Below are 18,907 nucleotides of genomic sequence, written 5' to 3'. Positions count from 1 at the left end.
TAATAATGTTACTAAAGTACAATACACATAATACAGATGCCCTAATTCAAATTATGTAACTAACTTGTTTGCTGTACTTTATCTTCTTTCAGTGAATGATTTCACTGACATTCATAATGACTTGCACAGAATTTTAAAGACCTTCAACTCTATCAATTTATATTCTTGTATTCTGAGTTCCTCAAACAACACAGCTTCCACCACTAGACAGTAAGATGCTATATAAAGCAGATATGTGGACTGAGAAATTTCTCCATCTGCAGACCCAAGTCACGCAGGCTCATTTCAAGACCAGCTCGCATTGCAGTATGACACCCACATTCCAAATCTCAATGAACCAGGATTGCACATCCCAGTTATTTCTCAAGGTACTTAACATTTTATTAGAACCAACCCAAAAATGGTCACCTGAGATAATACACAGTTCTCAGCTGAAGAAATACAAATGGCAAATAGATACATGAAAAAATGTCCAGCATCCTTGATCATTCAAGAAACGCAAAATAAAAACACACTGACAGCTGGAGATTTACCTCAGCGTCATAAATGCCTGCCTGGCAATCACATGCTTGTGAGCTCGATCCCCAGTACAAAATAAATAAATACATAAAATAAAACAAACTCATGTGTAAATACCATATTATCTCCCTGGTATATGAAACTGAGAGAATAAATTAGACAGAAGATGTTCAATAAACATTGTGAAAGGGTAAGAAACTGCTCAAAGGGGGAAAAATAAGAAAAAGAAAAAAGAAAGGAGGGAAAAAGATATAAATTTGTATATATACACTTAAAACAACTCAAATGATTGTACTACTAATTCTAGTCTTGAAACAAAACAGCTGTCATAGGATTAGATCAATTTTTTATGTTTATATCTGATAAGCTGAGTAACTGTTTTGAAGATAACTATACAAAATAACCACCTTAGTTAGGTTCTACCACCTTGTTTTGAAAGTCTATATTGTTGTTTTGGACTCTTTGTTACTGTTATTTGTCTTTTTTGTTTGTTATTCCCTCTAATACAGAAAGGATAGAGGTACATGTGTAGGCTTATCCATGATTAAATCTTCAACTAAAGAGTTTACAAGAAATGATTTTATTACATGTGACAGTATCATCAGCTATTTAGAAGAAAACGAGACATTATGGTAGCCATTGCTGATTTCCTACCCTCATCTTGTTTTGAAGTCCAATAATGTTTTTATTCCCTTTTTTATTGGTTTTAGTCTGTTTTCTATTATATGATTTCAATGTGTTCAAGGTAGGGACAGCTATTTTGAAGAGAACAAGAGACATTATGGTAGCCACAGCTGATTTTCCTATTGTCTGATCTTGGAGGCCTGTAATGCTTTCATTCTTTTGTTTTGATTGGTTATATACTATTTTGTTTTGTTCAAATTCATTGTGCATGAAGATATGGACAATTATTTGGAAGAAAACAAGAGACATTATAGTAGCCAATGTTGATTTCCTGTTGTCTTGTTTTGAAATCCTGTGTTGCCTGCATTATTTTGTTCTGATCTGCTTTGTCCTGTTTTGTTTTAGTCTTTAAAATTAAAAAAAAAAGAAATTTACTTTAATTCACTTAATCTTCATAACCACATAAAATAGGCACCAGTATCACTCTCATTTTACAGGCAAAGAAATTGAGGTCCCAAGAAGTCAAGTCACCCCCGTGGTCAATTAAAACCTGGTGGTCAATTTAACCACCAGCTGAACTGAATCAGCACCGGTGCAAGCTTGAAAGGCCCACCTGAGGAGAAAGCTGCCAGCATAAAAGGACCTTGAAAGGAAAAGAAGCGTGGGTTCTCCTAAGTGTTGTTTTCTGGAGTTGTTAGCTCCTCTGGAGGAGCCTGCTGAGCTGCTTTCCTGGTATGAACCTGGCTGTTATCATCATCAGGGGAGGTGGGGACCTTGCTGTCACTGAGAGTGGCTGCGGTTCACTTTGGGGAAGCTCTGGTCTGTACTTTGAGCATCGCTTCATGGCTCTGGAGGGAAAGATGTGTGCTGTTCAGTCTCCTGGAGAAGCTCGTCACGCTGGCTTTCTGATATGAACTCAGCTCTTCTCACTTTAGGAGGAGCTCTGGACCTCACTGTTGCTGAGGATGGTCGTGATACTTCAGGGGAGCCCTGGACCTTACTCTGAGCATTACTTCTGGACTCCAGTGCAGAGCCCTCAGCCTGTGGGCACAGACTTTTTAGCCTCCTGCCCCTGACCTTGGGGCCCTTTCGGCGCAGATCCATGTGACAGACTTCCACGAGTCACCGTAATGAGCTCTAGACCTCCAGATGGACTCAGTGGGGAGCACTGTCACGGGCTCTTGGTTTTCAGCGGGGCTCATGCAGAACATCACTGTGGGATCCAGGCCCTGGACTGGGTTTTCTAGGTCTTTAGTGTGTGGACAGATTTTCTGCACTTTCTTTGTATTTGATTCCTTGGGTAACCATTATAAATAATATTATAAATTATGTATCTTGTATGTGATTGTTTTCCTTGCAACCCCTGACTGCAACAACTCCAAAGCCAAATGTGACTGATAATAGAGGAAAATGCAATCTAGCTCCCCAGCCACTGCTCAGTCACTATGTTAAAATTTACCATCTCCCCACTGTTTCCCAATTCAAAATAAATAAATGAGTAAATGGATGAATGAATGAATGACAAAACTCTACTTCTTTTTCCTGGATTCTCACCTTGGCTAACTGAGTCATCATCAGCACAATGTCCCCACCTAAAATGCTAGTCATCTAGGATGCTTTCTTCACCCCTACCCCACTACTACTTACGGATTTCACCTCAGAAAGATCTCCTCATCTTTTGACTTCTACAGTTCTCGTCTTGGTAGAGGCACTTGTTTCATTTGGACCAAATCTCATGTCTTCACTCATAATAGCCCATTCATTTCCGCACTATATATTCTCTTAAAAACAAATCATGCCACCATATCAACCCAATTACATGTCATTCAGAACATTTAAACTTCAAAACAAAAAAAAGATGAAAAAAAACCTTCAAACTTTAATTTTTCCTTCCATTAGTTTCAAGAAACTATATTAGGGCTGGAGATTTAGCTCAGCGGCATAAGTGCCTGCCTTACAAGCAGGCAGTCGTGAGTTTGATCCCTGGGACCAATAAAAAAAAGACAAAAAAAAACCCAAAAAACTATTATTAGAGTTACACTTGCACTGCATTTTAGTAAGTGCAGGCTACTCCACTGCGCAGACATAAATGCATTTCAAGCAAACGTGCATTTGGAGGTAAGTGATTTTGTCCATGAACTGTAAACCTGCATCTGCTAACTGAGATTTAGGGCACCATGGTATGAACAAAGCACAGAGTCATCAAGACTTCCTACATCTCCTCCACTGATGCGCCTGCTTACACATGATACTTGACACCACCTACCTACAATCTGCTCACACTTTCTGTACTGAAATTAAAAGGGGGTCAGGTGACCTGCAGTTGTGGTGGGAAGCAAGCGCATTCAGATCCAGCTTAGCATTGTCTACTGTTATATTCCCCACCCTAACTTGGTCTCCTGGAGTTACCTTAATGCATGCGTGTAGTCCCTAAATAAGCAGGCTCTATCAGATAAAGGACATTTAGGAAAACGGTGTTCAATCAGTAGCCTACAATCCTTTCTCACAATTAGTTTCTAAAATACATGTGGAAAAACTCTCTGCTCATTTTTCTTTTTAATTAATTAATTGCTTGAAACAGGGTTTCATTACACAGTTCAGGTGGGCCTTAAACTCACAGCAGTCCTTCTGCCTCATCTCCGAGTGCTGGGATGACAGGCATGCACCACATAAGGAATCTCTGAACTCTTTTTCTCTCCAAACTGTTCGTCCAGCCCAACCAGGTGCTGGCTCGCTGCCACAATACTACCTGGACTTACTGTGCCTCAAATGCACCCAGTCTAATCTTACTTCTCTACTCCTACTAGCACCGCTCTCAAAGTAACTTCACTATAAACTGCTGGCCTTTTTATCCCCTCTGAATGCTCTTATTGAATCCTATCAACCTGGAAAAATACCTTCTGACTTTCTGTTCTTCTCCATGCCTAATCTACTCTCTTTTGCAGGTCTTTACTTCCCTACAGCTACTTAAAAATGGTCACTCTGCCAGGCCTGATGGTATTTCAGAAACAAAGGTGGAGATTCCCAAACTAGATCCCAAACTGCATTCCAAAAATCCTGACTCAGGCAACATGGACAAAGGACTCAAAAATCTGTTACTGAGACTTTGCAGATATTTGTCAACAGGCAACTCTGGGAGCTACACCTTATCCCTTGTCTAAGTTCTTCCTGCATATAAATGCTACCTCTATCTTACTGAAACACATGGCTTCCCATCTAGATCAAGCTCCTCTACAGTGTTAAGAACATTCAGTCAAATCTCACTGCCTTGAACTCCAAAGTTCAACAGACACCCCATAAAACGCATCTAACCTCCTTATGCATCAAATCCCGAGTCATGTAAGCCCTACCTAAAAGTTGCTCCTTCCGTCCCTAACATCTACCTATCTTCAAGACCACTTAAAATTTTCTCATCCAGTTTAAAACCATTCTACTTTCCCTAATTTGCACTTAATTATCTACCACTATACTCTTGTTAACTATCTCATTTATTCACTGTACTAATATCTACCATTAGATGAGAGGCACTACTAGGTTTCACATTCATGTTATATCACAGATGTTCGCTGAGCAGATAGACATAACGGAGTACAAACGATAAAAAGACTTATTTACGGGCTGGGCATGGCGGCACACACCTGTAGTCCTAGCACTCGGGAAGCTGAGGCAGCAGGGTTACCTTGAGTTCGAGACCAGCCTGGGCTGCACATCAAGACCCTGTCTCAAAAAAATAAAAATAAATAAAAAAGCAAAGACTTATTTATAAAGCAGTATGCAGATATAGAATATGTTTTTTATAAAAGAAAAAGGGCCAGAGACAGCTCAGCAGCATAAGCACCTGCCTGGTAGGTAAGCACTCAGTTAAGACTTAATTCGATCCTTGGAACAAAAAAAAAAAAAAAGAAGAAGAAAGAGGGGAAGAAGAGGAAGAGGAAGAAGAAGAGAAAGTTATAGCTAGGCATGGTGGTGCACACTTGCAATCCTAGCACTCAGGAGGCTGAAGCAGGAGGATCACTGCAAGTTTGAGGCCAGCCTGAACTATATAGTGAGACCCGGTCTCCAAAAAAAAAAAAAAAAAAAAAAGTCATGTACAGAAAAATTATAGTCTATACAAAATATAAATACTAGTTATCTCTGGAAAGAGGAACTACAATTTCTTACCCTTTGTATTTTCTCATTTTTCTACAAATGAACATGTACTCCATGATGACACAGAATCTTAACCCTAAAATCATCGTGACCCTTAAGAACTTTCACCCAGAACTGTCTTGATTAACGAAATTGTGTAGAAGGAACTAGCATGGGATTCATCAGCAGTCAGACTGTTAACATGCAGTGCCAATATCTCTACACCTTTTCTTCAAATTCCACTCTCCTCACAAAAGTAAACATTCAACTTCTGTGCCTTCCTGCATGCACAACCCTGTAACTCAATTACTACACTAGCACGCTATCCCTCTAGCTAGACAGGTGAGTAGATTTTCTGTCTTGGCAGGGAGCTACTGTTTCAGTCAAAACTATAAACTTTAATGAAGTACAGCTGTTTATTGTTTTTCATATTACCAAGAGACACACAGTAGGTAAAGGAATTAGAAATACTACTAAAATAAATCTTAAATCAGGTGTAGTGGCACACATCTATAATCTCAGCACTCAGGAAGAAGGCTGAGGTGGGAGGACTGCTGGGAGTTAGAGAGACCAGCCTGGGCTACAAAGCAAGCTCAAGGCCAGCCAGACCAGCATAGCAGACTCTGTCTCAAAAAGATAAAAAAAATTAAAAAAAAAAAAAAAAAAAGTAAATTGTAGAAATAGCAGCCCAGAAAACTCTTTAAATACCCTCAGAGTCACGTCTGTCCTTAAAAAATTTTTAAAAATGAAATTCTGAGCCAGACAGAGGTAGCTCAGCAGCACAGCATGCCCCTCGTGAGCACAAGATGGTGAATTTGACCCCCACTACCAAAACAAACAAAGAAAAATGAAATTCTAAGTATGGTGACAATTTATATATTTTAAGGAATAACTCAGAATAAATACTCTATTAACTGTAAACTGTTAGTTACAAATTATAGCCTAAATTCCTCCATACCAACTTAAGTTCATGCTGGTTTTTCCCAAACTCTGAAAAATAAAAAAAAAGAACAAAATCTCTATATATAGCCGCCTTAAAAGTATTTTCAAGAGGCACAGACTTATTTCTCAACCTCCTAAACTTAACTTTTAACAAATAGTAAATTTCTCTAACTCAAATCTCATGGTTTTTTATGATCTCCAATAATATACTGTACGAACATGAATGTTGGAAACTGTAACTATTCCTACAGTTTAATTCACTAAAATCTTTAATTCACACTCCAACTATAGTCTGTTTTACCTCATGTCTAATCTCTACTTTTAGGAAAGCTTTTCATGATGGAAAATACAGAACTTATACACAAAAGTCTATCAGAAATAAAAATATTCAACAAAAAGTTTTGATATAGATGCATACCCAACATGAAAAACTACTGTGAAATAAATCACTTAGATTATTGTAAGCACAGTACATAAGTGGTGAAGTCATACACCGGAGAAAGGGGCTCAACACCAGTTTCTTAATTTTTTTGATGTGTCAAGATTACTCAGGTCACCGTACATCAAATTGTTGCAAATCTCCAAAAAACAAAACCCACAGATAAATAGACCTGCACAGTTCAAACCTGTGTTGTTCAAAGACCAAGCACAGTGCGATAGTTTGTATCATTCTTACCTCTGCTTTGCCCTTAGTTCGGGCTTTCTCCAAGGGGCAGAGCCACAATGGACAGCATCTCACTCTCCACACCACTGTTCTGCTCAGAGTACTCCGAGAGTCTTCCTTCTCCGCACCTCTGCCTGCCAAGGCCACACTTGAGCCCAACAACACCAATGCTTCCTAGCACATACCCCTGATACACAACTGCCTAACCTTCTGCCACAGCAGTGCCCGCATCACAACCACCCCTAGGCCCCAGGTCAAGCCCTGATCACCTCGTCCACTGGAAGCCTAGCTTCCACAGCCACAACTGATTCCCAGTAAAGGTCAGAAAGAAAATCATAATCGCCCAACCAACTCACCTGCTAAGATATCTAACCTGGGTTACGTTGTTGAAGCAAGTAAGGTAAGATTTTTAAATGTTTTTAAATGGCTCGGTGCCACAGCACAAGGACTACTAATGTTGTCACATAAAAGAACAGTTACATATTGTAAGCTTGATCCCTGGTACCAAAAAAAAAAAAAATTACCCAATTATCTACTCTCTATAAACTAAATCCAGATAAAGCTTGGAAATTTTTTTCCTTTTAAATAGCAAGTATTGGGCCAAGGATTTAGCTCAGTGGCACAAGCACCTGCCTGGCAAGCACAATCTCCAGTACCTAAATAAATAAATAGCAAGTATCTTTTAAAGAGTATGTAGTATTACTAATTTTAAAATATTAGAAAAATCAAACAAATAAACTACTGGCAACTACTAAAGCTGGAGAGAGGAATATGAGAGTTCATTGTATTACTCTACTTTTATGTATGTTTTAAGTTCATCAATTTAAAGGTTTTTAAAAATAAAACTGGAGTACATGAGAAAAGTGTTAGAAGTATAGCAATTATCAACCTATAAAACAAGTATACCACTATGCTTGATAAAAGCTACCTAAAAGAAACTTTAAAATTCGGTAATAATGAGAATGTTTATAAACACCCTACGACGACTAAGCAAAAATTTGAGCTGCTCTTTCGGTCTTTTGTTTCTGTTTTGGGAAATAGGAAAACATGAAATACTGGGTTTGGTTTGGTTTTGGTTTTTGCTTTTTTGAGACAGCGACTCATTATGTAGTTCAGAGTGGCCTTGAACTGACAGTGATCCTCCTGCCTCAGCCTTAGCCTTCCACGTGCTGAGGTTACAGACGTGTACCACCAAGGCCAGCTGAAATGCTGTTTTGTTTTGTTTTGTTTGCTTGTTTTGAAACGCTGTTTTTAGGAAACTAATAAAAAATTTAAGTTTTGGTTCCAAAAAAGTTTTAGAATCACTCGTGTTAACAAATGTATAGCTGTGATGTGCAAATTCATGCAGCTGAGGTAAACACACTTTTGGATATCCTGGCCAGCATCAAGGAGGCTCTACACAGCTGTTAACTTCCTACTGCCAAAGTTCACCACAGAGAAATCGCAGTACTATCTAAGTCAGCAGACAATTTTCTGGCTGCTCTTAAAGAAAAACTGCACATTCTAATAAGTTCTCACAAAACTTATTTTATTTTCACTACCTAAAGTCACATTCCTTTTCTTCAGATTTTCTCATACAGAGAATTCATGGTATCCAATACAGATCACTGAAATTTTTAATTTCATTTAATACAAATCCATCCTTTGCTAAACACAGATGAAAACTAGGGTCTAGAATGGTGGTGTCTCTTATTTATGAAAGTAACACAAATGTTAAAAAGACATGCTTATCACACTAATGATAGACGCAAAGTATCATGTTAACTAAGTACTGGAATTACATGGATGTAAACATATGTGTATAGTAAGTACATAATCACTTACACATAATGAAAATGCACAGGAAAATGTCTCCCCAGCAAAACTTTTTGGGCAGTATTTCTGGTCAGAGCAATGGGTTTGGCAGATAATGGTATAAGAGGCGGGCAGAGAAAGAAGAAAAACTACACACATGTACCCAGGGCAATCAAAATGTACAATGAACGTTTAAGGTTTCGGGTTTTTTTTAAACGTATTATGGTGAAGGACACATGGCCATGCCATTCGTCACTCTCCAGATACACTGGCCGCCTCTGGACGCAAGTATCTCACATCCCTGCCAACCTGAAGCAGTGCTGAAATCCTGTCTTCAGCTGTTCAGTCAAGGCCGTCAATGTCCGGGACTGCCTGAAACCATTTCCTTTCCATGATCATTTTGAGAGCTCGTTCGGAGGTTCTATCAGGGAACACACCTATTCATACAGAAAATGGTCCTCCTCTATCAGGGCTAAGGGTCCTCTTCTGCTGAGCCCGTAGCTTCGGAAGGGCCACACGTGCATGGTAAGGGAGGATGGGACACCAGTGGAGTCCGGCAGATCAGCCCAATCAACTCTGGCCATCAATGGGTGACAGATGTCACAGCCAGATTGGCCTCACATCCTCAAGATCATTTTGGTTTCTGGAAAAGCTGTAAGTCACATGGAGCCAGATCTGATTTTTAAAAAATGTGGATGAGGTCACACCACCATGTTTTTAGGAGTCACCTTTTCATCTGATAACACTCAACAGCATCATTCATTAAATTCTGGATGACACATCTTAAAGACACAAAGCTAGGCATGGTGATACAACCAGCACTCAAGAGGCTGAGGCATAAGGGTCATCAAGAACTGGAGATCAACCTGGAGTACAAGGCCTGCCTTAACTATAAACCAAGACCTGTCTCCAAAAAAGAAAAAAGAAAAAGACATTCAGGAAAGAGGACATCCTGACCTGCTTCATAAAGCGACAAGAATGATGGGATAAAGTGTGTTCAAAGTGAGGAGAACTCTGAGGGGGACTTCTGGCATGTAATGAATTTGTATTTTACTGAAAACATTTTATTTAAATGTCCAAGGTGTGCTTTAATCACCCTTTTGTACTTCTGCTGCTTTTCAAACAGGATCTTACTATGTAGTCAGGCTAGTTTTGAACCATGTAGTTCAGGCTGGCCTTGAGCTCATAGATATCCTCCAGTCTTAGCCTCCTGAGCACTAAGATACCCCTTGGACATCTTGATACACACTTCATTAACTTCAACAAGGAGAACGCATATGACTAGTGATCCAAATAGGAAAACAATTTTATATTAACTGATCACACAAAAAATACCCTAAAAAAAGTCAGTGATGTCATGATGAGTAGTCTCAAATTCATCACTCATTTCTTCAGTAAGTATGCACCAAGCATTGAACACAGAGGGTGACATTTACTGCTACTATGCCTCCCCTCTTGCATTTCACAGCACACAATACAGGAGACAGACAAAAACAGGGAAAAACAACACGAGCAAGTACATAACTGTAAACTTCACTAAGGACATGAGGGAACCTACAGACGGCCGAAAAGGAAATACAGCAGCAAGGAATACCAACTCACACTTGGGGAGAAGGAGTCATTGAGTCATTTCAAGAATTTATACTAAGACTGAATTTATATTTTGTATATATAAAACTCTCTACATTTATAATTCTTCTAATTTTCAGATCTACATAAAAAGAAAATCCTCACTTTCCCACTGGAAACAACCAGGAAGCTGAACAAAATATTTAAGGCAAATGTCTTCCAATGATGGTAAAATGGCAGCCCGAGAATTTGAGCCCTGAAGGAGTAACTACTGCCTTGGTCCTGCAGGGATTTCCTCCATGTGGTTGAGGAAGCTGGCATCCAAACGAAGCACAGCAGTCCTGTGAGGTAAAAAAGCTCCAGGTAGCTAACACAGCCAGACTCTTTGGAGAAAGGAAAAGGGACCTATGTGGACAGGATCTCGAGAAGTCTGTGCAGGGAACACCTAAGCACAAGAATGCACATGCCAGGATGAGACCTCCTGAAACTCAGCAAGGTAACTGCTTAGAGAGTGAAAGCATAACAAAAATGATGGAGAACAATGCCTGGGTAATGTCAAGAGTTCCTTTCCAGCTACAATGGATAAATCTCATTAACACTTAGCATTCTTAAATTTGTGTGTCAACCTGACTGGCCCATAGAGAGCCCAGACATTTGGTCAAGTATTCTGTGAGTGTTTCTGCCCTGGGCACATTCAGCTTCCATAACATGGCCAATTCCTTACCATAAACCCATACATATCACCCCTATCCTGGAGAATGCTAACTAGCATATACCTCCCTAACATTCTGGAACTTCTCCCTTTTAGGATTAAACTCAGGCAAGATCCATGTGAAGTCCTAGTTTGGAAGTCATGTCAGAACATGTTAGGGAGAGTCAAGAATCACCTTGAGCTTTTCATAGATCTTGACTCATAAAGTACAAAACCAAGCCTATACAAAAACTAAAGAGCAAAGAGACTCCTAGAACACGTGCACATACACAAATGCACGCGCACACATGCACACACGAGAGGGAGATCAAAAGGCAAGAAAAGAAAGAAGAATTTGATCTAGTCCACTGTAGCACAGATACTAGATTCAGTTGGAAAAGAATTTAAAACCAACTACTGCACCAAGAAACAGTGTTCAAAGTCTTAGAGGAACATATGATCTTTAATTGAACAGACAGGGTACCTTAGCAGAAAAATGAAAACCATGGAAGAAGGAAAAATAACTCTGAAACTGTAAATATAATGCCACAATGAGAAAGACTAGATAAACTGACATGCATACTGAAGATGGAAACAGTATCAGCAAACTTGAAAACAGATCAACAGGAACTATACAATCTAAAAAAGGGGGGGAGTTAAGACCTGAGGCAAACAATCACATTTCCTAACATACACGTAAATGAAATCAAAGGAAAAGTAGCAGTACCAGAGGGGCAGAAAAATATACAGATTATGGCTAAGAAACTCTCAAATTATATCTGTACCCAGGCATATCATAGATAGTTTACAACCAAGGAATTCTGCAGATAAATTTCAGACCCAAGAAAGTAGAAACAACCATTTAGAAGGATCTTTGAAAATGCATCTTTGCATCTTTGAATACTTAGAGAAATAAAATACACATATACCTATTTGTGCTCAAGCCTATAAAAACCCTTCACCCACACCTTCTCATCTAAGTGTATACATCCTTTTAACATCACCAAGTATTTGCATGTTTTTCAGCTATTAGACCTGCCCTAAATAAGCAACCTAAAATACAGTCCAACTATGCCAACATTATTTTCACCAACCATGATTCAATTATACACACATCTCTAGAAAATACACGTGAGCATAGTATGTTTTTTCACTCTTATACAATAATCTTTTCCAAGTCACTGTAATTCCTAGATTTCTAAAACAATTTCCAAAACCAGGCATAGTGGCACAAGCCTGTAATCCTAGCAATCTGAAGGCTCAGTGAGGAGGATTGCTTGAGTTTAAGACTAGCCTTAGCCTTGAGTTTAAGGCCAGCCTAGACTACTGTCTCAAAAAAACCAAAAAAATAAGCACCACCACAGAAGAAGGGACTAGAGTGACAATGCCAAGTCCAAGACTGCTGGTAACCACCTGTAGATGGCCAAGTCCCAAGACACGCTGCCGCCTGTGCCTGCCTTCCTCTAGTGTGTGGCCATGACCCTGCAGACTCCTTGACTGAAGCTCAATGCTACCGATTCTGAACTGCTAGTATCCAAAACCATGAAAACAAACTTTTGATGTTTCTTTAAGTCTGTGAGTTCATGGTAATTTGTTATAGCAGCTACAAGAAACTAATAATAAGGTTAACAAAAAAATTTTCAAATTTTCTTAACATATATCCATCCTACTGCCATCTATGAAAAATGTTCCAGTTTGAATTCTCATTCTTGGAAGATTCATATTCCTAAATGGGAAACTGTGCTTAATGCCAGTATCTCATTTGGAATGGTTTGCTATCTTAGTACTTTTTGTGGAGTTCCTTCAAGCTTTTAAAAGACAGAACTAAAGAAAGACTCATAAAAATCTCCACCGTCAAGCTCAGTAAAACCTAACACTGAGCAACTCTGTCTCATCAAAGAAGTTTTCGCATATTCTATTGTGAACAGCAAATGTTAAAATCCCAACCAAGACTGTCAGCAATGTGAAAGCACAAACTGTGCTTGTCTTTTCTCTTACTACTTTATCCCTAACATCTAGTATATTTGTCAAATAAATCAACCTTTCTACTTCCTGCAACAATCCCTTATTACCAAATGCTTCAGCGTTTCCACACTGTTCTTTCTCTGCCTATACATTCCAGCTTGATAATGAACCCACAGACGTCTACCCTTAATGTCATAATGGGTTAGCTGCAATAGCATGCTTTTCAAAAGCAAGCCAAACCTAACATGCTTTTAAAAAAGGAGAAGGTCTGCAGAGGCTTAGGAAGCAGTTTCACCAGGAAAAGCTACTGAATTTGAATATTTACACACAATCTAGATTTGGGCCCACCATTAGCAAATGACTTCAAGGTTTGAGAAATCCCATGTTTTTTCCACTAAAAGATAATGCCTCATTTAATTCTCAGGCTGCTGGGATTAATTAAAATGACAGGCATAGCCAGGTGTGGTAGAGCACACCTGTAATCCCAGTACTTGGGAGGCTAAAGCAGGAGGATCATTGTGAGTTTGAGACCAACCTGGGCTACAAAGTTGCGTTGAAGGCAGCCTGAGCTGTATAGTGAGACCTGCCTCCATTTTAAAAAAAAAAAAAGTGGCGAACATGAAGTACCTAGTACATCATCTGCATACATAAAGTTTTAGTTTGTTTTCCATCACTTCTGGGAAGGAGACGTACTCTAAACCTATGCAAGTTTTTCCATTATTTTACTGGCCTACCAGGTCCTGGCAAGGGCTTTACAGAAAGAGTTTTCTTGCTCCCTAAGAGTGAGTATTTCCTGGGAGGCTTAAAAAAAACAAAAAAGAAAGAAAGGAAATCTCCCGTCTCAAGCTGTGCTCTTCACAAAAAGATCATCTCACACTGCCTCCCTTTTCTGAACTTGCACATCATATTCAGAACCTGGCTTGTTTTGGGAGTCATTCTCAGGGAAAAAAAAGATTGTTAGAACATTCTCATAACTTATTTGTAAAATATTCTCTTTTCTACTGGACTATAACTTCCTTCTGGGGAACCTTGCTCAGTTCAGCCTGCACAATGATCTAGATCTAAAAATGCACTTCACGAAAGTCATCCAATTGCTATCTGCTACCTTCAAATCATGGAAAAATAAAGCTACAAATAATTTAGATGGTCATGCTTTTTGGCAGTTACAATGAGCAATTGAGTCCCTGCTAAATTATGAAAATTCATGAAGTCTATATTTCTACCAGTTGCCTCCCAAATTATTTCTCAATAGGAATAACAATATATACTTTTTTGGTCTAGTGTAGAAATCAGCACAAATTACAAAACATTTTTATACTACTTTTAATTTATCAAGTAATTTCAAAATACAACCCTTTATGGCCTCCAAACTCTGTAGCCAGGCAGGTATAATTATGCACTTTCACATATAAGGTAACTGAGACATCAACTATCTAGGAAAGTGGTGCCTATATACCGCTGACAGCTGCATCAGAATCACCCTGAGGGCTTGTTAAAAATTCAGATTCACAGACATAATCATCAAAATCTCTAGAGGGTAGGGCTTAACCTACATGTTGAACAAGGACCCCAGGCAATTCTGACACATGGGCAAATTTGGAGACTTATGATAAGAATCCAGAGTCTAGGAGCCTGGTAATATTTAAGAAAGAACCTTATTGAACTGGTGCATGGGAGAAAATGGGGTCAATACTGAAAAAGACACAAGCTTGTGACTAAGCATATACCTAAATGTATCAAAGAATACACTGAGTGTAGCAAAGCTGTAATTATGATTCTTCACCTAGTTTGCACAATCAGTTAAGGCTGGTTAGTTTTATGTGTCTCATTAATTTCAAAACTTGTCTTTCAATATATTATTCTCACATTTTTATCTATCACTTGCCAAAATAACTTACTATCTCTTTGTACCAGCAATATAATTTCTTTTGCTAAGCAACTAGTAAGCAAAAAGCTCTGCTTGAAAGTGTACTGAGAAACTATGTTTACTTGTGGCAAAGCATTAGTTACCCTCTTCTACAAAAGTGGTCAAGGACATTGCTGCCCAACTAAGTTGAACTTCCCAGACTTCCTTGCAACTGGGTATGACTGTGGTCATGTAAGTAAGTTCTTGTGGATAGAACACAGGACCTCATATAGGCCAGGGATTTAGTTCAGTGGCATAAGCACCTACCTGGCAAGCATGAGGTTGTGATTTTGATCCCCAGTACCAAAAAAACAAGAACACAGGACCTCAGGATCCTAGCTAGGTGAGCACATCTCTGTCCCTTCGCTTTCCTGTATGCTAGTGCCAGAGCAACACAGACAAGGACCACAGCCTAGGGCATAGTGGAACAGCAAGATAGTAAAAAAAAAAGTCTCTCTCCAAATGATCAAGGAAGGTAGTCACCAACAACCTGAGCACTTCCCGAGACAACCTATACTCTTGGGGCCATCAAATCTATTACAGTAACCTGTTTGCCTTAATACCATTTCCATGCTGAATGGAACTAATTCTCACAACTGCATCAGCTGAAAGCTTGTCTAGTGTGGTCACAAAACTTGAAATTTAAAGAGCACTCAAAAAATATGGCTGTGCATGTGTATAGATATACACACATATATAACTACCAGTGGGCAAGGTGGCTCATGCTGGGGCAGGAGGATCACGCTAAGTTTGAGGCTACCCTGGACTACACTGTGAGACCTTTTCAAAAAAAGGAAGAAAAAGACAGACACACACAGACAAACATTTACCAAATTCTTTGAGTTTATATGCTACGTAGGAAGAACACTGGACTAAGGGGGGCTTAACTTTTAAGCTCACCTTTCTCTTCAATGTCATGCTACCACTAGATTCCTGAAATTTGTAGAAGAGAATTAAGTTTTCAAAGAATAACCTTTGAATCAGTCTCATTCACTGACTTAGCAAATAACGTTCTCTAGCATCTGTTGACTGCCAACCAATGCATTTTCAGGTATACAGAGATGTTCAGAGGCCTTCAGTTTCCGGCTACACTTACTACGTCTAAACTCTCCTAAGCCCAGACAAAGGACACAGAAAAATCCACAAATACAAAGAACCCGCTGCTACCAAAACTAACTTGCAAAAACTAAATCACAATTTGGGAGTTTTCTTCACAGACGGTAATACATCAGAATTCCTCTTCTACTTCTCCCCTTAATAATCCCAACTGTCAAAACAATAGTTTCATCTGCATCCCAAGCAAAGCAAGCAAAGCAGGAAAGCAGCACACTCAGGTAACCGTCCCTTCTCCCTAAAGACCAGGGCCCGGAGGCCCCCTCCCACCCTTCCCACGGCCTGCACGGAGGAGAAACAGACGCACGAGACTCAGCACTGTCTCTCAGGGACCCTCCGCTGTTTCCTGCGGCACACGAGGGACCCTGGCTGGCTGCATGGTAACAAGCTGCAGACCTTTTATTAAAAATAAAAGGTTTCCAAACTGCATGCATTCAAAGTGCCATACAGTAAACGCTTTCTCTCCTCTAGATTTTCTTGTTTAAAAGAGAAATCCATTTAATGTAAATAAAATCTTATGTTAAAACCAAAACCTATCAAAATCACAAACTAAAGTTTCACAGGCTGGGGGAGGGGGCACAGGTGGTAGGCAGCAGGTAGGTCAGAGTCACTCCTACAGGACATGTTTCTCTGCCTTTTTTCTTCCTTATCTTCATCTCGCAAGAAAGACATACTTAATTTTGTAAGTTAACTTAAAATTCTCTTTCCACAAACCATGGTAATACTTTTCTGTTCTCATTCCCTAGAATTTTTGTCCCCTTGGGAAGTGATATGATCCTGAGAATGAATGTTGTGGGATCTAAAATTAAAATTCTCAACCGGGTATGATGACACACACCTGTAATTCCAGCATTTGAGAGGGTGAGAAGGGAGTTTAAGACCAACCTGGACTACAAAGTGAGCTCAAGGCTAGCCTGTGCTACATAGTGAGTTCATGGCCTGCCTAAGCTACACAGCCAAGACCTAGTCTCAAAAAAACTAAAAAAACTAAAAATGAAAGAAAAGAAATGAAACGATATGAAACAGCTATCAAGAGGGAATATTAGAGCTTCAGTAAGTGCACACTAACCACACTGGATAATCCAGTCATTATGTTCACTCACAGAAATATACTAAAAATTAAAAAATAGTTAACGAAGGGGCTGGAGGTTTAGCTCAGCGGCATAAGCGCCTGCCTTGCAAGCAGGCAGTCATAAGTTCAATCCCCAGTACCGATAAAAAGGAAAAAGACAAAAAAAAATAGTTAAAGAAACATGACAGGCATGGTGACACACAACTGTAATATTAGCACTTGGGGGGCAGGAGGGTCACTGTGAGTTTGACACCACTCTAGGCTGTAAAGGGAGCTCAAGGCCAGCCTGAAGAGAACCTGTCTCAAAAAGGCCAAAAAAGGGGGGGGGGGGCAAGAAAAGCCAACTAGTACATTAAAAAGAAAACAATGATAATTTACAGAGCCTAGTCATTTAAATAAGCTATTTTAAATACGTAACTATGAAGCAATCAAGGCAACTACCAATTTGAATTTTGGGGGAAGGGGAAGGGGAAGGAAAAGGGTATTATAGCTCAGGTTGGCCTTGAACTCACTATGTTTTTCAGGCTGGCCTTGAACTTGAGGATATCCTCCTGCCTTAGTCTCCCAAGTGGTGGGTTACAGACACATGCTACCATGCATGGCCTGCCAACTTGAACTCTTACTTGGATATCTAAAGAATTATAAGTCATTTAGAGCTAGTACTCTGGAGTGGAGGGTAGGGTAGGAAATCAGGTCTATGTTGTCTAGGCTAGTCTTGAACTCTAGGTTCAAGTGATTCTCCTGTCTCAGTCTCCAAGCAGCCAAGGCTACTGGTGCATGCCATAATGTCTAGGTCTAGAGACAGGATATTATTTTAAAGGTATTTGTAAGATACTGGATTAGTGTTTTGAGTCCTTATCTTTTAGATATACAATGAAGTGCTCAAAAATGAAATTATATACCTGGACTTTCTTTTAAAAGTTCAAAGAATACCCAGGCATAGTGGTACACACCTGTAATGTCAGCACTTTGGAGGGTGAGGCAGGTGCATCACCACAAGTTCAAGGCCAAGCTGGTGAATCCAGAGAGACCATGTCTAAAAAAAAAAAAAGGAAGAGAGGGGCTGGTAAGAGGTCACAGGCTTATTAATGTTGAAGGCTGATGATGAGTACACACGCCTTCCCTGTACTCTTTAACCTCCATTATTGTATTTTACTAGAACACAGAATACAAATTATATCTATATCTACCACTGAAGGTAGACGATCATGAAGCAAGAAGGATTTTCCATAAAAATTGTATTCAAACTGCAATTTTGTACCCAAATGCATGAGTGAAAGCAAATGAAACATATTTTCAGACAAAGTCTCAGAAAGCTCAGCTCCCTAATGTACCTTTTTTCTTAGGAAACACTGAGAGATACCTCACCAATATGAAAGATAAAACAGAAAAAAGCCAATGAAGCAGGAGAAACACCAGATTCGAGACCGTTGGGAGACATCCCAAAGGAACTCTACTATACCCAAAGAGAAAGAATTTGAGTCTTTAAGAGGAAAAAAATAACAAATTACCTGGCATGCCTAACTGTACTGAAAACTATATTGAGAGGATACTGTTAAGTATGGAAAAACTTCACACACAAGTATCAAGAAAATAAAGCAAGTGGAAATAAAAGATAACCGCTCATCCTAGGGAAAACCAAATCACATGTAGATTAAAAAAAAATAGTCACAGAATAAAATTTGGCTTATGGTAAGCAAGATTTACAGAATAATAAAAAACACCGACTACTGACTTTACAAAAATTTGTAAGCCAGGCATAGTGGTGCAGGCCTGTAATTCCAGCACCTGGAAGGCTGAGGAAGATACATGATGAGGAGTTTGAGGCCAGCCTGGACTATGTAGTGAGATCCTGTCTCTAAATAAATAAATAAATAAATAAATAAAGACAGAGAGACAACAAAAATTTACGTAACTATA

General features: G+C 39.3%; 1 protein-coding gene across 8 annotated transcripts in view; it reads right to left on the bottom strand.

Annotated features, from left to right (window-relative positions):
- Dyrk1a (dual specificity tyrosine phosphorylation regulated kinase 1A) overlaps positions 1 to 18,907 on the bottom strand; it is a 128,456-nt gene that overhangs the window by 90,895 nt on the left and 18,654 nt on the right. For 3 of the 8 annotated variants that reach the window (XM_063224504.1, XM_063224508.1, XM_063224510.1), the window contains exon 2: positions 17,941 to 18,023. The exons of 3 other annotated variants lie outside the window; for them this stretch is intronic. The gene's annotated coding sequence lies outside the window, so the exon portion shown is untranslated. Of the gene's footprint in view, positions 1 to 2,790; positions 4,678 to 4,781; positions 4,861 to 17,940; positions 18,024 to 18,907 lie in introns of those variants that run through there. 2 more of the 8 variants (XM_063224506.1, XM_063224507.1) reach the window with 2 other exon arrangements.

Source organism: Cavia porcellus, unplaced genomic scaffold (assembly GCF_034190915.1).
Source record: "Cavia porcellus strain 051 isolate PalLab524CR breed Dunkin Hartley unplaced genomic scaffold, mCavPor4.1 scaffold_15, whole genome shotgun sequence".
Taxonomy (NCBI): Eukaryota; Metazoa; Chordata; class Mammalia; order Rodentia; family Caviidae; genus Cavia; species Cavia porcellus.
The sequence above is the reverse complement of the archived record's forward strand: the minus strand, read 5'-3'. Positions and strand labels throughout refer to the sequence as shown.